Source organism: Perca fluviatilis, chromosome 8, assembly GCF_010015445.1.
Source record: "Perca fluviatilis chromosome 8, GENO_Pfluv_1.0, whole genome shotgun sequence".
Classification (NCBI taxonomy): domain Eukaryota; kingdom Metazoa; phylum Chordata; class Actinopteri; order Perciformes; family Percidae; genus Perca; species Perca fluviatilis.
The window spans coordinates 29,215,808-29,228,586 of NC_053119.1; the positions used below are offsets into that span (position 1 = coordinate 29,215,808).

The window sequence follows — 12,779 nt, forward strand, 5'->3', positions numbered from 1 at the left end:
CGACAACACGGGAACTTAAACTTTGTGTTGCTTAAAACAACTAGGCTAATGACATTCGGGGCTACAATAAAAACATTTGGGGCTGAAGCCCTTCAAAAGTGACCTGGTTAATATTGGTGCACATAACTATTTAGACTGACAAACATTGCCCTCTAGCGGCGTGCAGTCGTATTTCGGCAGGCAGTCTTTTTTCGGCACAACACCGGTACCAGGGGGTTAGCGGTTAAACTGAGCGGAGGATGTGCGGAATGTGTCTGTGTCTGTCGGACCTTGGCTGGCCGCTTGGCGCCTTCAGACAAAACTTAAGCTAACAGGCTAACAGCTTATTAGCTAGCCAAACACCGAGCCGTAACATCTGCAAAGATTGGCTCTGTGAGCGCATTAATCTGCTCGGTGTGCGTAACAAACAGAGCGAGCAGCCGGCGGACTATAACAACTATTGATCCGTGCAGGACTTTACTGTGAGCGGACTGTTTAGAGACGATGTGACCGGCAGGTAACGTCAAAGGTTATCTGCTACTGTAGCAGAGCTGCAAGGAAACGCTGAACTGAGCTGTGTGTTTTCAGTGTTAAACACTGCTGAAGGTGTTCATGCATGACTGTTGGTGGTGAGTTCCAGAGGTGGAAGACTTAGCAGTAAAAGTAGAAAAAACACAAAAGTGTTGTAGAGTGACAAATGACTTGTCAGTTACAAGTCCTGCATTCAACCTCTTCCCTATGTAATAATACAAAAGTATTATCAAAATATACTTAAAGTACCGAAAGTAAAAGTGCTCATTATGCAGTGTAATATATTTTATTGAATTATATTATGATCCAATTAATTGTATTTAATATAGTTAAATGTTTTATTTAATTCAAGTAGCCTACTTGAACATAATTGTTTTCTAGGGTTTAAAATGTATACAGATTTTAATGGCATTTTTTTCTACGTGTGTGCTGCCGTGTTCATGAACCACAACTTCGACAATAAATCAGTAAGGCAGGTCTGTATTCATAAAAAACAACAATTAGCTGTCTGAAATTTCCTTCTGGAAACAGCTGGTTTCCCCCAGAGTGGCGAGGACCTGTATTTGGACCGGGATGGACCAGGATGGCACGGTTCCGGTGCGTTGCCCTCTCTACTGGATCCAATTCAGTACATAGATCCAAGAGCTCAGCTTTAGAAAATCAAAATCGGCATATTAGCCAGTCATCGTCATGGTCCCCGAAGTCTCTTTTTCTCCTGATTCTTCCATTAGCGTAGTCCTCCTATAGGGCCAGCAGTGCCATCATGCAGCATTACGCACGGGGGTCACCGCAGTATTTATATAATAATAATAATAATAATAATAATAACAATAATACATTTTATTTATATAGCGCTTTTCATAGACTCAAAGTCGCTTTACAGGGGAGGTAGATAACAAAAACAGAACAGAACAAAACAAAACAAGATTCAGGCACAGATGAAAAGGGAGGGGGGCGTGGGGCTAGGGATAGGCAGAGGTGAAGAGATTGGTCTTGAGGCAGGACTGGAAGATGGTGAGGGACTCAGAGGTGCGGATCTCTTGGGGGAGGGAGTTCCAGAGCCTGGGAGCTGCTCTGGAGAAGGCTCTGTCCCCAAAACTGCAGAGTTTGGACAGAGAGGAGACCAGCTGAGGTGGATCTGAGGGACCGTGAGAGTTGGTACGGGGAGAAGAGGTCAGTGAGGTATGAGGGGGCCAGATGGTGGAGGGCTTTGTAGGTGAGGACCAGGATTTTGTAGGTGATCCGGTGGGAGATAGGAAGCCAGTGGAGTTGTTTTAGGACTGAAGTGATGTGGTGCCAGGATTTGGAGCGGGTGATGAGGCGGGCGGCTGAGTTCTGGACCAGTTGGAGTCGGTTAATGTTGGTACAGCTGATGCCGAGGAGAAGTGAGTTGCAGTAGTCCAGTCGGGAGGAGATGAAGGTGTGAATGAGTCTTTCAGCAGCGGGGGGTGTGAGAGAGGGTCTGATTTTGGCAATGTTGCGGAGGTGAAAGAAGGAGGTTTTAATGACTTGACGGATGTGAGGCTCAAGGGAGAGGGTGGAATCAAAGATCATGCCAAGGTTGCGGTCCTGGGGAGATGGGGAGACAATGGTGCCGTCGATGGTGAGAGTGGGATTATCGGTTTTGCTGAGTGTGGATTTGGAGCCGATGAGTTTGAGGAAGTTGTGTTGCATCCAGGTTTTAATAGCTGACAGACAGGGGAGGATTGTGGGGGGATTTGGTGCTGAGGTAGATCTGGGTTTCATCGGCATAGCAGTGGAAGTCCAGGTTGAAGTGGCGGAGTATCTGACCAAGAGGGAGGTTGTAGATGATGAAGAGGAGGAGGCCAAGTACGGAGCCTTGGGGAACACCTTGAGTGGCTGTGGCAGAGGTGTGGTTATGGAGAGAGATGAAGTGGGCTCTGTTGGATAGGTAGGAGTGGAGCCAGCTAAGTGCAGTACCTTCGATACCGAGGTCTTTGAGTCTGGTGAACAGGATGTTATATGTTTACAACAATTTGTGATTGTTAACACCTTGCCAACACAGTATCAACTAGTGGTATCCCCCACCCCGAGATACAATTTGACGACGAAATAAAGTGTAATAGGCAAACACACTTTTCTTCATGCAGGTTTTGTCACAAACAGTATTAAAGTTTGGACCGATAACGAGGACATTAAGGGTAACGATTGCACGAGAGCTTAATGGCTGTATTTCTAGACTTTTGACATTTGATGATATATGTACCATATTAAAGACATACAAAGATATTTAGTTATTTACACTGTGTTTTGCAGCTATCTAATGATAGGGTATTTGATGCTATCCTGTATTCCATGCAGTCAGTCCATCCCTTCCTCCTGCGTTCTGTAGCAGACAATGTGACGGCGAGACAGTGCCGATTAAATTTTAAGAACAAATCTTTATTTAAGATTTGAGTTGGAGGTGTTTATGGTACAGTTATCACTCAGTACAAGCGCAAATAACACTGCTGGATTTCATCTTCATGGTAATGTGGATGATATGGAGTGAAAGAATGTGCGTGAGGCATCAATACTAGAAAATATTACGAGTAATTTCATTCCCATTTACTCTCTGCAATCTGACTTCAGTTCACCACCTCACCATCTGCTTCACCAATTCCTATTTTGTCTCCAAAATGTGCATACGCATGGGTCAGTTTGCGTGGAGGACCGCACATTCTCCCGTCAAGTTTGTTTTTTATAAATCGCAACCTTTGCGTGGGAAGTGGCATACGCACATTTTCAGCCCTGTTTTGTGCGTACGCCACGTTTATAAATGAGACCCCAGAATCCATTGTCCCTCACCTTGGTCTGGAGAACACGGAACAATGCGTTGTCTCTTTGAAAATTGCACTGTATGCCATGAGTGAAAGCAGAAAACACTGTAGATGACGCCAAGTGAGATGGCTAAATGAGCATCGTTGCTGGCTATCGGATGCAATTCAATGAAATTCCCCTGGTTGAGATAGTTATACTCTCAATGTTCCCATGGCAAGCTAGCTCCTGTTTAGCAAGGAAACATACAGCATACTGAGACTTTTTTCTTGTGGATGCTAACACTCAGCCGCCGTTGTTATCTAAAGTCAGGTCAATTCTGTTGTGGCCATATCTTTTCAGAGCAATCTGGCTCTGAATGTGGACCACCGACTTTTTGTGCTCGGAAAAACGCATAGGGAAAGTTGCAAGTCGCAATATCCTGCATTAGTCCAGATCTTGTTGGTGGTGCTGCCAAACATGGGAACATGGGAAACGGAACCGCCTGTTCAGTGTAGCACACCCAGAAAGCCAATTCTTTGTTTTGCACCATTCACTCTAAAGGGAAGGCCAGTGGGGTTTCACAAAGTACACAGGACTCCCATGATTTAGAAAATCTGTCCCCTGTCCATAATTCCTAATGGCAGGCCTGCTGAAAGGAATTAATAGTTTTCTGCCCCTTCCTTTGTTAAAAATCCCCTAGGTCAGGCGTTGGTCTCCCTTCACTTTAAAAAGGTACAATATGTAACATTTCTGCTTTAAAATGTCTAAAAACTACTATACCTATGTTATATATTTTTATGAGTTGTGTTCTTATACTATCCCAAATGTTTCCACCAAATGTCAAACCCAGAGAAATCTGTTATTTTATTTTCAGACACGGGTCAGTGGCGTCATATAACCTTTCACGTCTAGTAGTTACTCTACTTCCGTTAGAACACTGGCACCAAGATGATACGTTCAGGAGTTATTGTAAATCATACAATGTCACAGAAAAAAGAATACTTGTAACCATAATACTGCTTTTTTTTGCCATACAGCATCATTTTTGGGATTAATTACATCCCACTTTTTATCACAGTAATACAACAACAGAGACCTTATTTATTTTGAAAGTTCAATATCGATACCAGCTTAACGTTACTACAATGTGCTGGTTGACAAGTAGCTAACGTTGATGCTAATGCTTTGTGGGTAACATTATGAGGTTACAACATCGTTCTACACGCTAATAAAGTTATTTTTAGTATGACTGTTTCGACCACAGTTAACAGGACTGGGCTAACCAATGAATAACTTAACTAGTAACGTTAACGTTAGCTGTATAGATAGACGATTAATCTAATGCTAATTTAGCCAGCTAACACACCCCGGTCTGTCTGCCTCACTCCCCCGGCGCAGAGAGACTCAGTCGGGATGACAGCTGACAACAGGACATATAGCTAGCTAGCTAGTTACCGTTAGCCCCCAGTCAACTATCAGCCAGCTACTTTCATTACAGCAACCCCCCGGCCACAAGTCCAGTGCCTGGTGCTTACGACGCTAACGGCAGTTTAATTAAACGTCGAGAAACAGACCAAATCAGACCCAGCACCGAGTCACAACAGCGGCCATTCATAGCGTTGGCTACATCTCCGTAGCGCTACCGGCGTATGTGCCGAAAATCTCCTCCCTAACGAATTTCTCCCCCTTTCGCGTTTAGCTGTCTTTACGGTTAGCTAAATTAACCCGACAAAAGGTGGGTTAAAGCACCAAAATGAAAAGTTAAGATTACTGAAAAGTGAAGGGGAGATAATTCCGGGCAGCTGGGAGATGTTCTGCTGCTGCACAACAGGCATGGAACGTCCTCGCTGTTGCGGAGATTCCCCCGGCAATCCCAACCCACACCAGTCTCTCAGCCTCGTTTAGTAGCTAGCTAGCGTTACAACAAACCCCATCCGCCCCGGTGTTGAAACCATCCAAAAGGTGACATTGATATGTGAAATATTTTGTGTTTTAGCTGCTGGCTACTGTTAGCTTGCTGGCTCATGAGCTAACTGGTCAGCTACGAATAAAAATCTAATCAAGAAAAACGTAATTATGTTGGGGAAATTGCAGCTATTTTATTAGAATAACATGAATAAACGTAACGTGAATAAACTTGAATGGGTAAACTCGTCCGTGAACTGATGCATTCTAACCGGCAGCAAAGGTGTTTAACACTAAAAACTCCCAAAATTCCACGCAACTTCCCAACGTCATCAAAAGTCCAGTTTTACCGTCCATTGTTTTGGTTGAGAGACCCCTAGCGGCAGAAAGTTACATATTGTACGTTTAAAGTGTTTTTTAAGCTTAAGCTTTTCTTTAGACGAAAGCCGTTAAAATAGTTTTTTCATCATGTTTTTTTATCATGTCGGTGAGCTTGCTTGTACACGAAGGTATGTTTACCTGACTGCATGAAGGAGCTGGAGAGTGTGTAGGTGTCACAAATTCACAATAGTACTGTAGAAGTCAGCACTGGCATAGTATTGTAATGTGTAAAGGCAGTGTAGCGATCTGTCTTTTTACGTAAATATTAAACTATATGGAAACTGATTGTGCATGCACGAATACATATCCTTACGATAATATGACATGGAAAGGCAGAAATAAAACCACTAACCACTGATGCTAACAGCTGATGCTTATTTTATTGTCACAAAATTAACCACATGCTGAGTAGACAAGCTAGTTTTGATTGAGTGTTCCTTCTGCTCCTTAGGTTGACCAATGAATTCAGTTTGTATGAGTTTGAAGATGAAGACCTGTCTGAACTTACTGAGATAACAGATCAATACCATAATCAGGTAGGAAACAGTTAAGATCTTCAAAAAAAGACCGTTGGTTGGGCACCTGGGTAGCTCACCTGTTAGAGTAGGTGCCCAAATATAGAGGTTTCCCTCTCAATGCAGCAGCCGCGGGTTTGACTCCGACCTGTGGCCCTTTGATGCATCTCTTACCCCCCTCTCTCTCCCCTTTCAAGTATAAGCTGTCCTATATAAAAGAATGCCCCAAAATTATGCAACTTTTACCTAACTGTTTCAAAATCATTTTGATGGTACACTGACTTGTAAAAGGTGAAATTGCACCCTTTTTCATTCCCACTCCACAGCCAAAATGCCTGTTCTTGCATTATGTAACTCTCACTAATTTGCAGATGCCATTTGGCAGGGAGTGTAGTGCTAAAAAATTTGGACATGTGTTCACAACTTTAAGAAATGTATGGTAGAAAAGCAACTTCTTTCTTTAATTTATAGCCAGCAATGTACCGGAAGAACTGTAACAAATTTAAATAAGGACAGGCTAATTAGTGTCAAAATAACAAAAAACACCCAAATCTACAGCTATACAGAGATTTTTTTTTTTTAACTCATTGTTTTGGTTTTATTACTCCCACATTGTATGGTTCAGTCTGAGCCACCTCTCAACCCTGTGGCAGCCGTTAAGAGCAACAAAGCTCTATTAAATCCACCCAGCACCAAAGTCAGATAAAGAAGTTCGCAACTAAATGGTGAAGATGGTCAAACATGTAGCAACAAAAGTCAGACATTTTTCTCAGGAGTCAGTGAAGACCAAAACAGAGATAAAGGAGTGGGTGTTAACTACATTGATTAGGTGGACACTAACATAACACAAAATAACTGCTCATGTAGGCTAGTTACGTTTGCTGGATATGTAAGTAGGCCACTAATAATTATTGGCTATAACAGCTCTATCAAGGCCAGGAATATGGTAGTGCCTCTTTATGTGTATCAGGGCACAACCAGTATAGACTCGAATGCGTGACTCCAGACAGATATAAAGTTCTCAAATGGGTTTTCCAAAACCAAGTAACAGTGTCCAAAACAGAATCCAAGGGTGAGGTCCAAAAACAAGCAGAAATCAGAGAAGGCAGATGTACAAAATCACTAGGCTAAGGCAGAGTCAAAACATTCAACAGGTCAAAAGCTTACTAGGAAAACAAAAGAAGAATGTTGGAACATAGACACAAAGGTTTAAGACGATCTGGCAACTAAAGCTTGTAAGAAGGGGGGTATATATACTAAGGGAGACAATTAGACACAGGTGAAACACATTAGTCTGGGGAAGGTGATCACACAGGCGGGAAAGTAGACAAACAGTGGGTGTTTCTCAATCTCAAGAATGCAAAGAACGGACTTGTGTTCTTGGGGAGAACGTTCTTGCTGGTTGTTCTTGGAAGAATGAACTCGCAAGTTCACAAGCACAGAAAACGCTGTTAACAGTTTGAGACGATGCGTTCTTCTTATTGCTCAACACTCCCAGCACAGAGGCTAGCTGCAGGGCTCCAAAATACCAGCTAGAAATAAAAACCACAACAATATAACCACTTTGTATTAAAACAATCTCCAGACAAGAAAACCTCATAATGCTACAACTATTGCAATAATATTGAAAAATAAAACTAATTGAGCTTTAATTTTATTGTTTATGGTTTAGCTCAAACACCCCTAACTTATTCAAAAGAGTGGAACGCTTTAAATTAAATTAAATTAAAAATTTTAATTAAAAAATAAATACGCACTGGTGTGTCCTATGTGTTCCTATTAGTGTTATGTGGAATTATCATTTCTATATTATTGTAGTGCACTGTATATGCCCACGGACAACAGATGGAAATTAGCAATTCAAATTATAAAGGTTGGTGTCTTCCCCTTTAGTCTACATAACATGTTACCACTTTATGTACAACTGTTCATTTATCATACAGACTGAAACTCAACTTCTAATAAATCAGAAAACAAATACACCAAAAATATGAAGTAAATACTAAATCTAATGTATGCTATAGCCTATGGCATAATTTAAACAAGTCTCCCGAAAAGAAACGGGTGCCTGCTGCGCTGTGTGTGTGTGTGTGTGTGTGTGTATGTGTGTGCGTGTGTGTGTGTGCTTGTAGAGTTTAACTCCGAAAAGACAGTTAACCACAGGTTCCCGTTAATCTTATGATGGACATGTGTAGTTATATTTAAAGAAACGATCCGTCAACGGCGAAATAAAAGCCTCTTATTTACGGGACCGGTCTAAAAGACCTCCGGCTTACAGCGGGGTCTCTGAGTGTGACTGTCCGTGCAACGAGCTAGCGGCCCCAGCAGGCGCAAGCTGGTGGCCGCGTCACTTTATGGAGCTCCAAAAACTCTGGAACTTTGGAGCAAATTGTCAATTTGGCAAAGATTTTCGCAATACTGCCTATATTCAAAATCTAATCTGTTTGTTTTTGGGCTGTCTATGTACCGAAACCCGACTATCATTGAATGCTGAAATGAATGTTGGGATACGGGTGCTGCGAAGTTCATACAAGTTACCAACCAATGCATCCTCGGTAAAATGGGCGTGTCAAGAACATTTCCGGGAATCTTAACTGTTCTTGGTGAAATGCGAACTTGTGTATTGGGACAGTACTTTGGCAACACAAGATGACGTTTCACAGGGACACAAGAACACAAGTCAATAGAAGAACACAGATTGAGAAACGCCCAGTGTTTCTCAAAGTCAAGGAAGGATTCTCCGAAGCCAGAATTTCGAGGATGCTACGTCATCTAAGTCCGTCGAAGGACTGTTCCAATGTCGAGGATCCTCCGAATTTCAACCAACTACTGAGTCCTTCGTTCAGAGAATTTCCAAGGATGCATATGTGTATCCTTCGCGCTCCCAAATCACCCACAATCCTATGCGCGCGGCTTTGCCATCTCGTTAAAAAAATAACAATGTTGGACGTAAGCGGAGTCGAAGCGGCATCGCTGACGGCGCAATAATCATTTAAAGGTGCAATATGTAATATTGTATGTAATACTGGCAGCTAGCGGTTAAAATATTTACTGCACTACCAATTCAAAATACTGGAGAGTCGTTTCCCCCGCCCCCTCCTGCCCAGACTCGAAGTTCACGGGGATTGCCAGGCTGAGACCGCAGCATTCACAACAATGTTGCTAGACGCTTTTCTCACATAGCCAGACATTACTCCACAGCACAGCAGAGCATAGATATATAGGACAGCAGAGTAGCTAACGTTAGATGCTAGTCTCACATAGCCAGACATTACTTCACAGCACAGCAGAGTAGCTAACGTTAGATGCTAGTCTCACATAGCCAGACATTACTTCCAGGGTGCGAACTACGGGGGAGCTAGGGGGAGCTCGGCTCCCCTTAATAAGACATGGGCTCCCCTGAAAACGTGATTTGTGAAATTTTGGGGGGTCTCTAAAAATATTGACAATGTGTCATTTTGACGTGAAATTTCAGTTTTGTGTTATGTGATCATCGTGGATTATAATGTGTAAAACTGCAAAAATATAATTCATGCGTGATGGTGATTTAAACCCAATTCACTTCAATAAAGAAAACTATACATGCTATTCTTGTTATGAGCATCAAGGCGTGGCGGCGCTGCGGTGCAAATCCAACTCATGTTTAGTAGGCTACATGTTAACTCAAAGATTCGTAGAAAAAATATAAACATTGGAGGCCATTAATCGGTGCGCAAAGTCCTTCAAATCCATTCTGCAGTAAGCATCATATAGCCATGGCAAAAAGAAAACAAGGCAGTTTAATTAATTTTGGTTTTACTAAGAAACTGTGTAGCAATGACGTTAATAGCACGACTAATTCACCTGCTGCAAGCCCTGTTAGCACACCTCCCACCGGGGTGACAACGCAAGAAGAAGCTGAAGAAATAATGTCCTCTCTGGCTGAAGATGATCCTAACCCCTCTCGCTCCTCTCTCCCGTTAAATTGGAACAGCCAGCAGTGGAGAGCCTGGAAGAGCCCATATACATGGCTGTTTGTTAAGGATGGAAGCTTGGGGTGCGTCGCTATGGTCTAATTGAACGGAGGAATTCTGGTATTCTTCTTATTGTTTATATATTTGTGGGTGGCTGTTTGCCCTATCTATTCCTGTCGATAAAGTATGATAGGGTAAATCCTGTATAGTGCATACACTTGAAGCTGTTATGTATCTTTGTAAGTCATTGTAAGTTGCAAGCGCACGATCGCGTGGAAAAAAGTGGGCTCCCCCGAAGGCCACGGTATAGTTCGAACACTGATTACTTCACAGCACAGTTAGCAACACAGTTGCACACAGCAACGTTAGATGCTAGTCTCACATAGCCAGACATTACTCCACAGCACAGCGGAGTAGCTAACGTTAGATGCTGGCTATATTGACAGTCATAAAAGCCCGTGCTCACGTGGAGCTCTGTAAGCAACTGACAGACACACTTTTTCGGCTTAAAATTACAGTATGAACCGCTAAAAACACAACAGCCTCACCGTCCTCTCCACACGCCAGTCAGGCACACTTCCTCGACTTAGAATTACAATAGGAACAGCTAAAAATACCACCACCATGCCGACTGAACAGCCCGGTCTCATGGCAGTTCGTGTAAATGTGACGTTATTTTAATCTATTGATACGTGTTCACGGAGACGTTTTTGTCGGTTTTTACGTGGCGGACAACACGAATCGGCCGCCTCCCGGCCACCTCATCCAGCGCGTCCCCAGCGGGCCGCCTCGCGGGCGCCTCGCGGGCGCCTCCCGGCTTATGGAGCTTCCTTTTCGGCCGCCTCCCGGCATCCTTTCCCCGAGAAAATAACGTGACATTCGGCGTCCTTTCCCCGAGAAAATAACGTGACATTTACACGTAAAAAGCGAGAAAAACTTCTCCGTGAACACGTATCAATAGATTACGAATAACGTTGATATTTACACGAACTGCCGTGAGACCGGGTTGGAACTACACGTTGTAAACAGCCATGGCCCGCTTGCCTGGTCCTCCCGGTAACGTTAGCAGGGTTAGCAGGGTTAGCAGGGTTAGCATGGCGGCGTTAGCCAGGACCAGTCGGGATCACTTTACTGGCTATGTCTCAATTGTTTTTGCGAGTAACCAACTCGGGTACTCTAGCTATATAATTCAATGTGAGTACACAAATGTTGAAATGACCTAAAATGCCCGTCCCTAGTGGCTGTGATAAATTAGCCTGAAGCTATGCTTACCTGTTCAGGAGGAAATAAGCCAATTCTGCGTCCTTTTGGGATCTAAGCTGTCTCCATCTTTCAAATACATCTCCAATATTTACCAGGGGGTTGTTACGTCTCTGGTCACGCAACTGTTTTTTTAGGTCGGGTAGAATTTATCTCCGTTGATCCTGTTCATTTGTTAGCTGCTTTCATGGCTGTAACAACGTTACAGCTGTAGCGCGCTGGGTTTACGTTTTTACAGGTATATCTGGCAACCCGGCCTGGCTGTCAAACTGGGCCGTTGATAACAACACACAGATCAAAACATAAACAGAAATTCCGTCACGGAATGTAAATTTCAAAAAGAAAAAATACTGACATTAGCATTGTTGTCAGAAAAGATAGTATTTCAGCTTAACATGTTTCCTTAATATCTGATGAGGCATTGGTGTCATGTTTGGATTTATTACAGTACAAATATTACATATTGGACCTTTAAATATAAGTATCTTTAGTGTTTACGGTACATTTGTTATCACCATTAATGTGTTACATCAGTGTAAAGCTAAATGCTTTAATGCTGGTACAAATTGCTATTAATAATTAGGTAGATACATCCCGAGCTAACGTTAGGCTAACTGAACCTATCATTTAACATTAGGCTGTTAACTGGGTTGCTGTCTTTCGTGCCATTTGTGTTTGTAAAGTTTAATGTCCGGTGGCATTTTCATCTCTTTTTATATGCCGTTACTGTATATGTGTAACGTTAGCAGAGATTTAGAAATTGGTGTGTTTATCAGTTGTAGCTGCAGGATGGGAGGTAAAGCTGCACCTTGTTAACTTCATTAGCAACGTTAAATGAAAGCTAAAATGTATGAGTAGTTTCCCATTTAAAAAGTATAACGTTCCATTATAGCATTCATAACGGTAAACATCTTTTCTTGTGTTTGCTGTCTTTTAACAGGGACTAAGGAACAAACAATGGCAGTCACTGAGGATGGAAAAGCCACAGCATCACTTGCCAACATGGATGAGGCATTAGGGCAGTCTGCACCAGTCTAATTGCCCCGATCGAAGAGGACAAACCAGGGCCAAACGCTGCACTAGCATCACCAGAAGGTAGAGATGAGAGGGAAAGCAAGAGAGCAGGGAGACTGAGGCCAAAGAGAGATGTTGAATAGATTATTTGCTATATTAGAGATTGGCATTCAAAACATAAATGCATAAAATTAACTGGTTTGTCTGTGTCTTTAAGTTTTTGTGTGTGTATATAATATAAACTGTTTTTCAATGTCTATTTTTCAATAAAATTATGACTTGGACACCGGAAACTTCTAACTGAATAATTATATTATATTGCTACCTGTTTTAAAAACTTGTTAGGTATACAAGCTCTAAAAAGACATTAACGAAACATGTATCTTTATTATAACATTTATTCAAACATTACTATATACTGTACACAAGTATATTCAACATGAAGCGGCAGTCAGACTCAGCTGCCGATGATGGTGTTGCT

At 42.4% G+C, this 12,779-nt stretch overlaps 1 long non-coding RNA gene across 1 annotated transcript; it reads left to right on the top strand.

Annotated features, from left to right (window-relative positions):
- The first annotated feature begins 557 nt into the window (after positions 1-557).
- Positions 558-12,414, top strand: LOC120563359. Its single transcript, XR_005639935.1, has 3 exons — positions 558-608; positions 6,008-6,092; positions 12,225-12,414. It is a non-coding gene; the product is annotated as an uncharacterized LOC120563359 (long non-coding RNA).
- Positions 12,415-12,779: the final 365 nt, after the last annotated feature.